General features: G+C 44.2%; 1 non-coding gene across 1 annotated transcript; it reads right to left on the bottom strand.

Moving 5' to 3' along the window:
- Positions 1–2,297: 2,297 nt before the first annotated feature.
- On the bottom strand, positions 2,298–2,404 carry LOC130019589 (U6 spliceosomal RNA). Its single transcript, XR_008791875.1, has one exon. It is a non-coding gene; the product is annotated as a U6 spliceosomal RNA (small nuclear RNA).
- Between the last annotated feature and the right edge of the window lie 10,501 nt (positions 2,405–12,905).

Raw genomic sequence — 12,905 nt, forward strand, 5'->3', positions numbered from 1 at the left:
CTGAGTCTGTGTTTGCTTTGACTATTGAGATGCGTTTCTTGCAGGCAGCAGAATGTTGGGTTCAATTTTCTAATCCATCCTGCCACTCTATGTCTTTTAATTGGTGCGTTTAGCCCATTGACATTGAGAGAGATTATTGTTATGGGATTTTGTCCCATTGTTATGTTAAAATTGGGTGTATTTGAGGGGCCTTTCTTGCCTTAAAGTAGCCCATTTAGTTGTTCTTGTAACCATGGTTTTGAGTCTATGAAGTTCCTGAGCTGTTGTTTGTCTGTGAAACTGTGTGTTGTTCCTTCTATTATGAATGAGAGTCTTGCTGGGAAAAGTATTTTGGGGGAGGCATTTATTTCATTGAGTTTTTTTACTATGTCCCACCACTGTTTTCTGGCCATGAGGGTTTCATCAGAAAAATCAGCTGTGAATTTTAAGGATGCTCCTTTGTAAGAGATTTCTTTCTTCGATCTTGCTGCTTTCAGAATTTTGTCTCTGTCTAAGGTTTTGGTCATTTTGATCAGAATGTGTCTTGGGGTATTTTTATTCGGATTTCTTCTAGCTGGTACCCTTCGGGCCTCCTGAATGTGGTCACAAGTTTTCTTCAGCTCTGGAAATGTTGTAGCAATGATTTCTTTGACAGTTTCTTCTTCATCGAGGTTTTCTTCCTGTCCCTCTGGGACTCCAATAATTCTTATGTTACCCCTCTTGGCTTCATCACGATCTTCTCTTGCCATCTGTTCCCGAATTGTGAGTCTCTTTTCCATTTTCTGCTCTTTTCGGGAGAGTCTCTGAACTTCATCTTCGAGCTCACTGATTCTGTTCTCAGCCGCTGTTACTCTGCTGCTGAGGCCTTCCACTGAGCTTTTCAATTCGCCTACGAGATTTTTCAGGTCTGACATTTCTGATTGCATTTTCCTCATTTCTGCCTTCAGATCCTCTTGTCTTCTATTGGCATTGCTTTCCATTGTTTCTTTTAATTCCCTAAGCATCCTAAGTAGCTCCCTTCTGAATTCCTTGTCAGAGAGGTTGTCTAACACTACAGTACTGTTGGTGTCATCTGGGCTAGACTCTTCAATATGAATGTTTGGTGGGCTTTTGCGTTGCTTTATCATTGTGAGAGGTGTGGTTTAGTCCTTCACGTTCAGTGTTACTATTCTGCTTGATATGCAGTGTGAGTTAAGATAGGCTTATGAGTTATTGGCAACTGTATTTCTAGTGGCTGAGCTAAAATAGAGAAGTTTCCATCTAAGAAGTTAGCTTATGGTTCCTATGGCATATGTAGTGGGAAAATATTTCGCGGCCGCGTTAGCGGCCGCGGCTCCGGAAAGAGTCCCTGGCACTGGGCGAGGAGTTGGGAATGTCTCCTGTTTGGAATTGGAGCCGTTCAGCTTTGTTGCCCAGAGCTGGGCCTCTGTGCCCGTCCCACGCGGCTCAGGGGTTGAAAACCGGCTGTCTCGGGGCTGTTTCTAGCTGCGTGTGCCCAGAGAGGAACCCAGGCCCTTGGGGGCGGGCTGTACCTGTTGGAATTGGAGCCGTTCAGCTTTGTTGCCCAGAGCTGGGCCTCTGTGCCCGTCCCACGCGGCTCAGGGGTTGAAAACCGGCTGTCTCGGGGCTGTTTCTAGCTGCGCGTGCCCAGAGAGGAACCCAGGCCCTTGGGGGCGGGCTGTACCTGTTGGAATTGGAGCCGTTCAGCTTTGTTGCCCAGAGCTGGGCCTCTGTGCCCGTCCCACGCGGCTCAGGGGTTGAAAACCGGCTGTCTCGGGGCTGTTTCTAGCTGCGCGTGCCCAGAGAGGAACCCAGGCCCTTGGGGGCGGGCTGTACCTGTTGGAATTGGAGCCGTTCAGCTTTGTTGCCCAGAGCTGGGCCTCTGTGCCCGTCCCACGCGGCTCAGGGGTTGAAAACCGGCTGTCTCGGGGCTGTTTCTAGCTGCGCGTGCCCAGAGAGGAACCCAGGCCCTTGGGGGCGGGCTGTACCTGTTGGAATTGGAGCCGTTCAGCTTTGTTGCCCAGAGCTGGGCCTCTGTGCCCGTCCCACGCGGCTCAGGGGTTGAAAACCGGCTGTCTCGGGGCTGTTTCTAGCTGCGCGTGCCCAGAGAGGAACCCAGGCCCTTGGGGGCGGGCTGTACCTGTTGGAATTGGAGCCGTTCAGCTTTGTTGCCCAGAGCTGGGCCTCTGTGCCCGTCCCACGTGGCTCAGGGGTTGAAAACCGGCTGTCTCGGGGCTGTTTCTAGCTGCGCGTGCCCAGAGAGGAACCCAGGCCCTCGGGGGCGGGCTGTACCTGTTGGAATTGGAGCCGTTCAGCTTAAAAATATGGAACGCTTCACGAATTTGCGTGTCATCCTTGCGCAGGGGCCATGCTAATCTTCTCTGTATCGTTCCAATTTTAGTATATGTGCTGCCGAAGCGAGCACAGTAGTTACTAATTAACATCATGAACAAAAATTAACTTGGAATGAAATAAAGACTTAGACCCCACACCATAAAACACACTAAAGAGAATAAAGACTAGAGCCTCAACATTCATTAAGATGTATTTGGAGATTGACTAAGAGATAAAAGCAGGAATAATGTTTTTTAAAAATGCAAAAAAAAAGAAAAATTAAAGTTGCAAAGTGAAAGGAACTACAAATCAAAAAAAGACAGCAGAACAATTAGGAGAAAATAAACGTCATATAACTGAGAAGGTTTGACAAAAAAATTACATAAAAACTCAAACAATTCAATTTTTAAAAATGGACACAAGACCTGAATAGACTGTTCTTCAAAGAAGATGCACGTATAGGATGTGCTTAGTAGTAGGAAAATGAAAATCAAAATCATGTTGCAGGCAGATTGGGAGAAGGGCCCAGATAATGTACTTTGGGGAGAGAATAAAACTAAAAAAGTAGCCTGAAGTAGCCCAGAGTCACCAAGAGGTCATCCTTTAGATATGTGAATCTTGAGTTCTGGGAAGAGCAAATCTTTGGAGATTTCCAAATGCTGGAATCCAAAGCCCCACCCAGAGAAAGCTCAACACCTCTGGGAAGGAATAGCTATAGAAGAATTTCAGAGACTATTAAAAGACCACCAGGCTTTTCCTGTGACTAAGTACAGATTAAGGTTTATGTATGCAGAAAACTCCAGAGGGGGGAAAAATGTTTGGACGAATTACATAAAACATGCTCTTTTGCCTTGCCCGCAGCCAACTGGGTTTAGATATCTCACTCCACCTCCGCTCTGCCAACTCAACTGGTTCCTGAGCCCACCAGAAGTCGCCGTGCACACGGTTGGGTGTGGCCACAGACCGCAAACAAATAAACCTCGTTGTGGATTTGTGCTTCATGCCTTTCTTCTTCACCGATCACGTGTCTCTCTTCCCTACTTCTGTCTTTCTGCTTGCTCGCCCTTCTAAGCTCATGTTCTGTTTTGAACACTCATTCCTTTGCTTACACCACCACCCTCTCATCTTTCTAATTAAGTTTCATTCAATAAAAACTATCTGAGCCTGAAAGAGATAATAGAGGGTGGAGCTTTTGTCTTGCATGCAGCTGATGGAATTTGATGCCTGGTACACCCTATATATGGTTCCCTGAGTCTGACGGGTGTGAGCCCTGAGTCCCACTGGGTATTGCCCCCATAAAAGCAATAAATAAATAAATAACCCAATAACAGCAAAACGAACTAAAAACAAACTATCTTGCTTCACTGTTTTCCCTTCTCCTTTTGTTTTGTTTTGTTTTGTTTTTCCCCCTGTACTATAAAGCTATGGGCCACAAAGTCTGGGTAAAATTAACTTTAGGACTAATTTACTTTTCCTGCAAAGAGCAATTCCAGTCTGAGCCCACAACTCCTGAAAAATTAGGTGTCAGGGATCATCTACAGCATGAAAAATAAGACACAGCTTTTCTTTTATTATTATTTTTTTTTATTATTAGTGAAACACCATGAGGTACAGTTGTAGATTTACAAATTTTTGTGCTTGGATTTCGGTCATACCATGATCAAATACCCATCCCTCCACCAGTGCCCATTTTCCACCACCAGGATAATATCCCTCCCCCCCATCCCCCCCATCCCCCCATCCCCCTCTGCCACTGTGGCAGGGCATTCCCTTTTGTTCTCTCTCTCCTTTTGGGTGTTGTGATCAGCAAAAGAGGCATTGAGTGGCAAACATGTTCAGTCCAGTCTATTTTCAACCTGCATCTCCCCTCCTGGGAGGATCCTCCAAACACCCTCCATTTGGTGTTCCCTTCTCCATCTGAACTGTCCTTTCCCCTAGAATACCCGTCTGGCCTCTAAGCTATGGAGTAATCCTCCTGGTGTTGATCTCAGCTATTCTTGGATTAATCTCATATTTTGTTATTTTATATCCCCCAGATGAATGCAATCTTTCTATGTCTATCCCTCTCTTTCTGACTCATTTCGCTTAGCATGATACTTTCCATATTGTACCACTTGTATGTAAATTTCATGACTTCATCTTTTCTAAGAGCTACATAGTACTCCATTGTGCAGATGTACCAAAGTTTCTTTAACCAGTCATCTGTTCTTGGGCACTCAGGTCTCTTCCAGTTTCTGGCTACTGTAAAGAGTGCTGCAATGAACAATCAAGTGCAGATGTCACTTCGGCTACACATTTTTGCCTCTCTGGAATATATTCCCAGGAGTGGTATCGCTGGGTCAAATGGGAGCTCAATTTCTAATTTTTAAGACACAGCTTTTCAGCTCCCTGGTAGGGCTGATGGGCAGTGAAAAAAAGGTGTTCGCAGCCCTTATTACAAATCCTCATCTAAGCCAAGCATTTCCTTGAGTAAGGTTGTCCAAAGTAGATAGAACAGACAGATGGAAGCATTGTTCCCTCCGGTCTACCCCACATTACCCAGCTACCATATCAACCTCAATTCTATCAAGATCACTTATCAAAAAGACTGGAAGCAACACTAACTGTTGCTTAGGATGTGGAAAAAAGAAATTTGCATACACTGTCAGTGAGATAGTGAGTTCAATCACTGTCTATAGAAAAAGATATGGTCAGTTGTTAAGAATTAGCGGCCTGGAAGATACATTTATTGCTTTGAATTTTTTGGATAAGATTATCCGATAATCAAATTATCATCATAAATACTTTCCTGGTTCAGAGTCTGTTCCTACCTCATCAAATTTAAAGAAAGTGATATAAAGTTGTATGTACAGATCTTTAAATGCAAGGTAAATTATTAGTCCTATTACTCTAACTTAAATTATTTATTAGATAATGTTACTTTAGAAAGCTCATTGACATTATAAATTTATAAAAGAATCTAAATTTAGAGACTGATGTACAAACACGCCGGTATGTGAGCACACACGAGTGCACATACACACACACACACACACAAATTTAACACAGTCATAAATATCACAAAGTATTCAAGAACAATGATGACTGAACATCACTATCTTTAAGAACAGCAATGACAGTACATCATCAGTTTGTGTATCTAATATAGTTTTGCACCATGAAATAAGAATTATTTTTTGGGTTTTTTTTTTTTTGGCCACTCTCGGCCTGCTCAGGTCTTACTTCTGGTTCTGAGCTCAGGGATCATTACTGGCATGTTCAGGGGACACTATGGGATACCTGGAATAAAACCTAACTTGGAAAGGCAAGTTCCCTACCTGGTGCACTTTCCCCTAGCCCCCCAAATATGGATTCTTGTCTATCTTATTGTTCAATTATTTCACTCTATTAGGCTATGCATTGTGAACTAAAGCATGTTGATTTTAAAGAAAAAATATTGGATGAAAATTTTTTGATTAAAATTGGTTCTCTTAAATTGAGAATTTCTAAAATCAGAATTTCATTTCAACAGGAATAAGAAAAGGTTAATATCAATATTGTATATTCATGGATAAAGTTTTTGTTTCTTGTATATATGAAATATTAAAATTCATGCATATAGATATAAATCATTGTAAGGTTCAATATTTTAACACATAATCCTGAATTTCTTATCATCAATAACTTCAAGTACAAATTATTCAAAGTAACTAAATTAAATAATATTAATTGGACTCTTGAAACTAATTACCTGTAATAAGAGATAATTCTTATTCAATTTAAAAAAATCCAAATATTCCACTATCATATTATTTGGAGTTGGAAAAAGGAGAATTTCTTGAGCTATAATAGTTATACTCATTGATAATATAAATAAATGAGAATATATTTCCTGTTAGAAAAATATTCTGTTACTTTAAAATTAGTTTATAGAAAGATTACATTTATATGACTGTGTAAAATTTGGAAGTTGACACAGTATAAGTGGAGGAAGGGTTTGGTCACACCAGTAGTGATAGGGTTTACTCCTGTTTTTGTGCTGATTGGTCACTCCAGGTGGTGTCTGGAGGACCATATACTGTGCCATGGATAGAACTGGGGTTGGCATGTATAATGCAAATACCTTAACCATTACTCTTTCTTGTCTCAAAACTAATATTTTTAAATGTGGTTATGATCAGTGTCTTTTTATTGTTTAAAGAAAGGCAAGTCAAACAATTTCCATTAAATTGCTTACTATTACAAAAAAATCAAAATAAAATTTATTAACACATATGAGAACGGCATCAAATTTAGAGCTTCCTGCAAAATAGATGAACTAAGATACATTTTGTTCTTTTTTCTTTTTTTGTAATCCTCTCGAAATACAACTCCTCCAAAACAGCAGCATCTTTATGTGCTATTCAGAAATTTCATGGCAGGTTTGCAAAATGAAACTTCTTGTACTCTTCTGTTTTAGTCTTGAAATCTGTACCTGCATCTCAGTACTGTGAACCCTTATAGTTGAATGGAATGGGCGTAATCTTGCATATGGCAGTAGTCTGCAACAATAATTGGACTAACAAGACAAATGATGTAGCCCTATTATGTAAATTGCTTCCAGATTCATCAGCAACATTTAAATTCTTTTTTCTTTAGTAGGCAAAGTTAAAAAGGATCTGATCATGAGTTGTTAGTGTGGGGCTAGGGGGAGAGTGGTAATAGATGGGAAGATATTCTTTTTTTTTTTTTGACAATTTTTATTTATTTATTTATTTATTTATTTATTGAATCACTGTGGGAAAGGTTACAAAGCTTTCAGGTTTATGTCTCAGTCGTACAAATATCAAACACATTTCCCTTTACCAATACTTATTTTTTACCATGAAGAACCCCAATAAAACCCCACCCCCCACCCCTCCCCGTCCCTGTGAGGCAGATGAATTCTAGTTAACACTCTATCTGCTTTGATTAGATTCATTGTTTCAATAAAAGATTCACCACTATTATTTAGAGTTTACCCCCCCCCCCCCAAATCAGACATGCTGAAAAAGCATTGTGAAGTGATTTCCTTTCTACAGCTGGGTTCAAGAATTAAATGTTGGTTTTGGATTTCTGCTATTTTACCTATTGACCCTGGAAGTATTTCTACTGAAAGTCAGATAGTTAAGAAATTGGTTTCTGTGTTCTGGAGTCGTGGCCATGCTGGAGAGCCGCTCGCGGGGGGCAACCGGTGGCCTCGGTAGGGCGTGAAGGGCGGAGCGAAACGCCCCCCTTCCCATGAGGTTTTAGTCGCCCCTACACTCCCGGCTCATACCTGCTGTCCACAAGGCTCCCATGTGGCCGCCATCTTTCTTTCCAGAGAGGAGAGGGCTAATGGGGCAACACCCTTTCCCCTCCGGCAGACTTGATGGGCTGGATCAACGCATAGTCCGTTCACTTTTCTGCTCCAAGCTGCTGGGTTCTGCATTAAGTCCTTGTGCTTCTGGGGCCATGGCCGTGCTGGAGAGCCGCTCGCGGGGGGCGACTGGTGACCTCGGTAGGGCGTGAAGGACGGAACGGAACGCCCCCCGACCCATGAGGTTTTAGTCGCCCCCACTCCCCCGGCTCATACCTGCTGTCCACAAGGCTCCCATGTGGCCGCCATCTTTCTTTCCAGAGGGAGGAGGGCGGAAGGGAGCAACACCCTTTCCCCTCTGGGCAGAAATGATTGCCTGGATTAACGCATAGTCCTTTCACTTTTCTGCTCTAAGCTGCTGGGTTCTGCATTAAGCCCTTGTGCTTCTGGGGCTGTGGCCGTGCTGGAGAGCCGCTCGTGGGGGGCAACTGGTGACCTCGGTAGGGCGTGAAGGACGGACCAGAACGCTCCCCTTCCCATGAGGTTTTAGTCGCCCCCACACCCCCGGCTCATACCTGCCGTCCACACGGCTCCCATGCGGCCGCCATCCTTCTTTCCAGAGAAGAGAGGGCGAATGGGGCAACACCCTTTCCCCTCCAGCAGACTTGATGACCTGGATTAACGCATAGTCCTTTCACTTTTCTGCTCCAAGCTGCTGGGTGCTGCATTAAGCCCTTGTGCTTCTGGGGCTGTGGCCGTGCTGGAGAGCCGCTCGTGTGGGGCAACTGGTGACCTCGGTAGGGCGTGAAGGACGGACCGGATCGCCCCCCTTCTCGTAAGGTTTTAGTCGCCCCCCATACCCCCAGCTCATACCTGCTGTCCACAAGGCTCCCATGCGGCCGCCATCCTTCTTTCCAGAGAAGAGAGGGCGAATGGGGCAACACCCTTTCCCCTCTGGGCAGAAATGATGGCCTGGGTTAACTCATCGTCCGTTCACTTTTCTGCTCTAAGCTGCTGGGTTCTGCATTAAGTCCTTGTGTTTCTGGGGGTGTGGCCGTGCTCCAAACTTAACTCTGATTTTCAGGGAGAAAGATTGGGTCGTTTACTTCTCATTTATCACTTTGTATATAGAGAGATGTCCATCTGGGGTTCCATCTGGGGGAGGCGGGATGCGGCACCTACTCCATCTGGAACTTGCCGGTGCTCTCGGCTCTTTTTGGAACCTGTTTTTTCTTTTTTTTTTCCTCCGGGATCCCGCACCCTCCATGTGTTCCTTCTCTTATGCTGAACGCTTCAAAGATGGCGCTGGGGGGCGGGCTGTGGGTGTGACTTCCGGAATCAGAGGTTACCTGGGAGGTGTAGTCCGGCAGATTTGAGAAAAAGTCCTTGTTCCCGCATACTCGAGCTGTGTTTGTAGAGGCTTCTGGTCACCGGGGTTCCATCTGGGGGAGGCGGGATGCGGCACCTACTCCATCTGGAACTTGCCGGTGCTCTCGGCTCTTTTTGGAACCTGTTTTTTCTTTTTTTTTTTTTCCTCCGGGATCCCGCACCCTCCATGTGTTCCTTCTCTTATGCTGAACGCTTCCGGGAAGATATTCTTGACCTCATTATTTGTTCCAGTTTGTCATTCATCATTCATTTATACATATAATTTGGCTGTGTGATTTTAGAGACTTGTTAAACAATTTGCTTTGTTGTTAACAGTATTCAAAGGAACTTTCTTAACACAACTCTATACTTTTGGCTTTGAAAGGCTACTCTCTAGAATTTTGTGCCTATATGTAAAATGAACAGAATAAAGGTAGCATGTGTTGTGAAGATCAAGTGAAAATTTAAGTACAAGGCTCATGGCTCATTGTTGATCTTTAATATTTAAATAATAGTAATTTTATAAATATTCAAAGTACTTTAAAGAGACTTGTATTAAGGATGTTTAAATAAGAAGTAAACTAAAAACTACAGATATAGGACAGAAGTAGAGCCCTATGAGGAGTGATCTCCTGAGCACAGAGACAGGAGTAAGGCCAGAGCATAGCTTGGTGTGGCCCAAAAAACTAAAACAGACCAACAGAGAAAAAAAACGGGAAATAAAAATGTGAGAGATTGGGGCTATGGTGCCACCAGCAGGTCAATCTGTACCTGTGAGACAAGCGCATCAGGAGCCTGATGTCACCTTCAGACTTCTAGATACCCCAAAATTGTTGCTGTGCCTTTGGTCAGACCCCAAAAGGTCAGACCCCAAAACTTGGGGTAAAGTTTACCAAGAAAGTAAATGGCCAAAAGTTAGGTATGTGGGAGACACACCCACAACCAACTCCAGCTCAGCTATATGATTGGAGGCATGTCCTCTCTGGTTCTTGATCGAATTGCTTAATGGCCATGATCCCAGAGACTCAGAGACAAGTCTTGAAAACCAACCACTTTTGTCAGAAATGTGTCCAGTCCCTGTGGTGGGTTGCAAGCGCTGGGTTACTCCAAGTGGGAATAGGTTTCGTGCATTGGCCTGTTCCCACTGGCAGCCCGGTGGCCACCATCCCCCAGAAGCCACTGGACAATTAGGTTTGGGCCCACAATGAGGAGACACGTGGGGTCTCATGAGATGGGGATGGAGCCGGCCCTTTCCTCCCCGTCCCAATGAGACCCCGAATCGCCTCCCACAAAAGGCATCACTGACTCCTGATCAAGCTGCTAAATGGCCATGATCCCAGAGACTCAGAAACAAATCTCGAAACACAATGGCTTTTGGCAGAAATGCGTCTGGACCCTGCAGTAGGTTACTATCGCTGGGCCACCCCAGGGGGGAAAGGGTGCTGTCTTCTGCCCCCTCCCCCTTGGTGGCTGGGTGGCCACCATCTGCCAGAGGCCATTGGACAATCAAGTTTGGACCTGCAGTGACAAGACACGCAGGGCCTCATAGGATGGGTATAGAGCCAGTCCTTTCCTCCCCACCCCAGCAAGACCCCAAGTCACCACCAATGAACGGCCTCTCTGGCTCCTGATCAAGCCATTTAATGGCCAGGATCCCAGAGACTCAGAAACAAATCATGAAACCCAGTGGCTTTTGTCAGAAATGCGTTTAGTCCCTGCAATAGGTTACCGGTGCTGGGATACCCCAAGTGGGAATAGGTTTCGTGCCTCGGTCTGTTCCCCCTGGCAGCCCGGTGGACAACATCCTCCAGAGGCCACTGGACAGTCAGATTTGGGCCTGCAGTGACAAGACACATGGGGCCTCAAGGGATGGGGTTGGAGCCAGCCCTTTCCTCCCTGTCCCAACAAGACCCAGAGTCGTCACCCAGGAACGGCCTCTCGGCTCCTGATCAAGCTGCTTAATGGCCATGATCCCAGAGACTCAGAAACAAATCTTGAAACTCAGCGGCTTTTGGCAGGAATACGTTCGAAACCTGCAGTAGTTTACTGTCACCAGGCCACCCCAGGGGGTTAAGTGTGCTGTCCCTCCGTCTGCTCCCCCTTGGAGGCTCGGTGGCTGCCATCTTCCAGAGGCCATGGGACATTCAGGTTTTGGCCCTCAGTGATGAGAGAGGCGGGGGCCTCACGGAATTGGGGTGGAGCTGGCCCTTTCCTCCCCATCCAAATGAGACTCCGAGTTGCCACCCACTAACAGCCTTTCTGATTCCTGATCAAGCTGCTTAATGGCCATGATCCAAGAGACTCAGGAAGAAATCTTGAAACCCAGCAGGTTATGGCAGAAATCCCTCCAGATTTAATTGTTAAAATTTCGGAATTTCAAAATATGCAGCCACTATTGCAACCACCTGACATCATATGCTATTCATAACCCACAATAGAAAACAAATTGTCTACTGTTGCCTTTTCAGCAGATCTGACTGTTGGGATAAAATCCCAAATAATAACGGTGGGTCTGGTGTCAAAATATTGAATGTAATCAAAGTAGAGAGAGAGAATAATGCGTAAATCATCTGCCCCACAGGTAGGGGGAGGTTGTGGGATGGGGGTACACTGGGTTTTTTTGGGGTGGATAATGGGCACTGGTGAAGGTATGGGTGTTTCATTGTATGAACAAGACTTAAACCCGAAAGATTTGTAACTGCTCTCACAGTGATCCAATAAATAAAATTATAAAAAATGGAAAAAAATAGTAAGGTGGAGTTCATGCCCAATTTAATCAGCTAATCATCAGTGGCTGAATAAGTAGCAGTACTACTACATAAAAAAATGTGAGAGATTAGACAAAAACTGGGGGTAAATAATTATTATGATCAATATAGAAGATTTTAGATGATTGGAGTTCATTTTTATTACTATTTTATTTCATAATCATAAGTAGAGTTTATTTTACTTTAATTTGCTTTTATACATTTTTATTCTAATTCTAGACAAGATCCAAGAGGATCTGTGTCTCTTGTCTCTAAGTGTTTTTCTTTTTCTTTTTGTTTTTTTAAATTTTTATTAGTGAAACACAATGAGATACAACTGTAGACTTACAAGTTTTCGTGCTTGGGTTTCAGTTATATAATGATCAAGTACCCATCCCTCCACCAGTGCCCTTTCTCCACAACCAGTGATCCCAGTATCCCTCCCACTCCTCCATCCCCCCATCCCATCCTGCCTTTGTGGCAGGGCATTCCCTTTTGTTCTGTCTCTTCTTCTGGGTGCTGAGGTTTGCAAAAGAGGCATTGAGTACAATCATGTTTGGTCTACAGTCTACTTTCAGCATGCGTCTTCCATCCTGGGAGGATTCTCCCAACACCCTTTACTTGGTGTTTCGTTGTCTATCTGAGCTGCCTTCTCCCCCAACATGTGTGGCTGGCCTTCAAGCCATGGAGTGAACCTCCTGGTACTTATCTCAACTGTTCTTGGATGTTCATCTCCTATTTTGTTACTTTGTATTCCTCAGATGAATGCAATCTTTCTATGTCTGTCCCTCTATTCCTAACTCATTTTGCTTTTGATACTTTCCATGTAGTATCACTTGTATGTAAATTTCATGACTTCATCTTTTCTAACAGCTGCATAGTACTCCATTGTGTAGATGTACCAAGGTTTCTCTAACCAGTCATCTGTTCTTGGGCACTAGGGTTTTTTCCAGAATGTGGCTATGTGAACAGTGCAGCAATGAACATAGAAGTGCAGATGTCATTTTGACTGTATTTTTTGTCTTTCTGGGAAATATTCCCAGGAGAGGTATTGCTGGGTCAAATGTGAGCTCAATTTCTAATTTTTTGAGAATCAGCCATACTGTTTTCCAAAAGGGCTGAACCAGTCAGCATTCCCACCAGCAGGAGAGTCCTTCTCTTGCCACATCCACACCAACACC

The sequence above is a fragment of the Sorex fumeus genome, unplaced genomic scaffold (genome assembly GCF_029834395.1).
Source record: "Sorex fumeus unplaced genomic scaffold, SorFum_2.1 ptg000008l, whole genome shotgun sequence".
Taxonomy (NCBI): Eukaryota; Metazoa; Chordata; class Mammalia; order Eulipotyphla; family Soricidae; genus Sorex; species Sorex fumeus.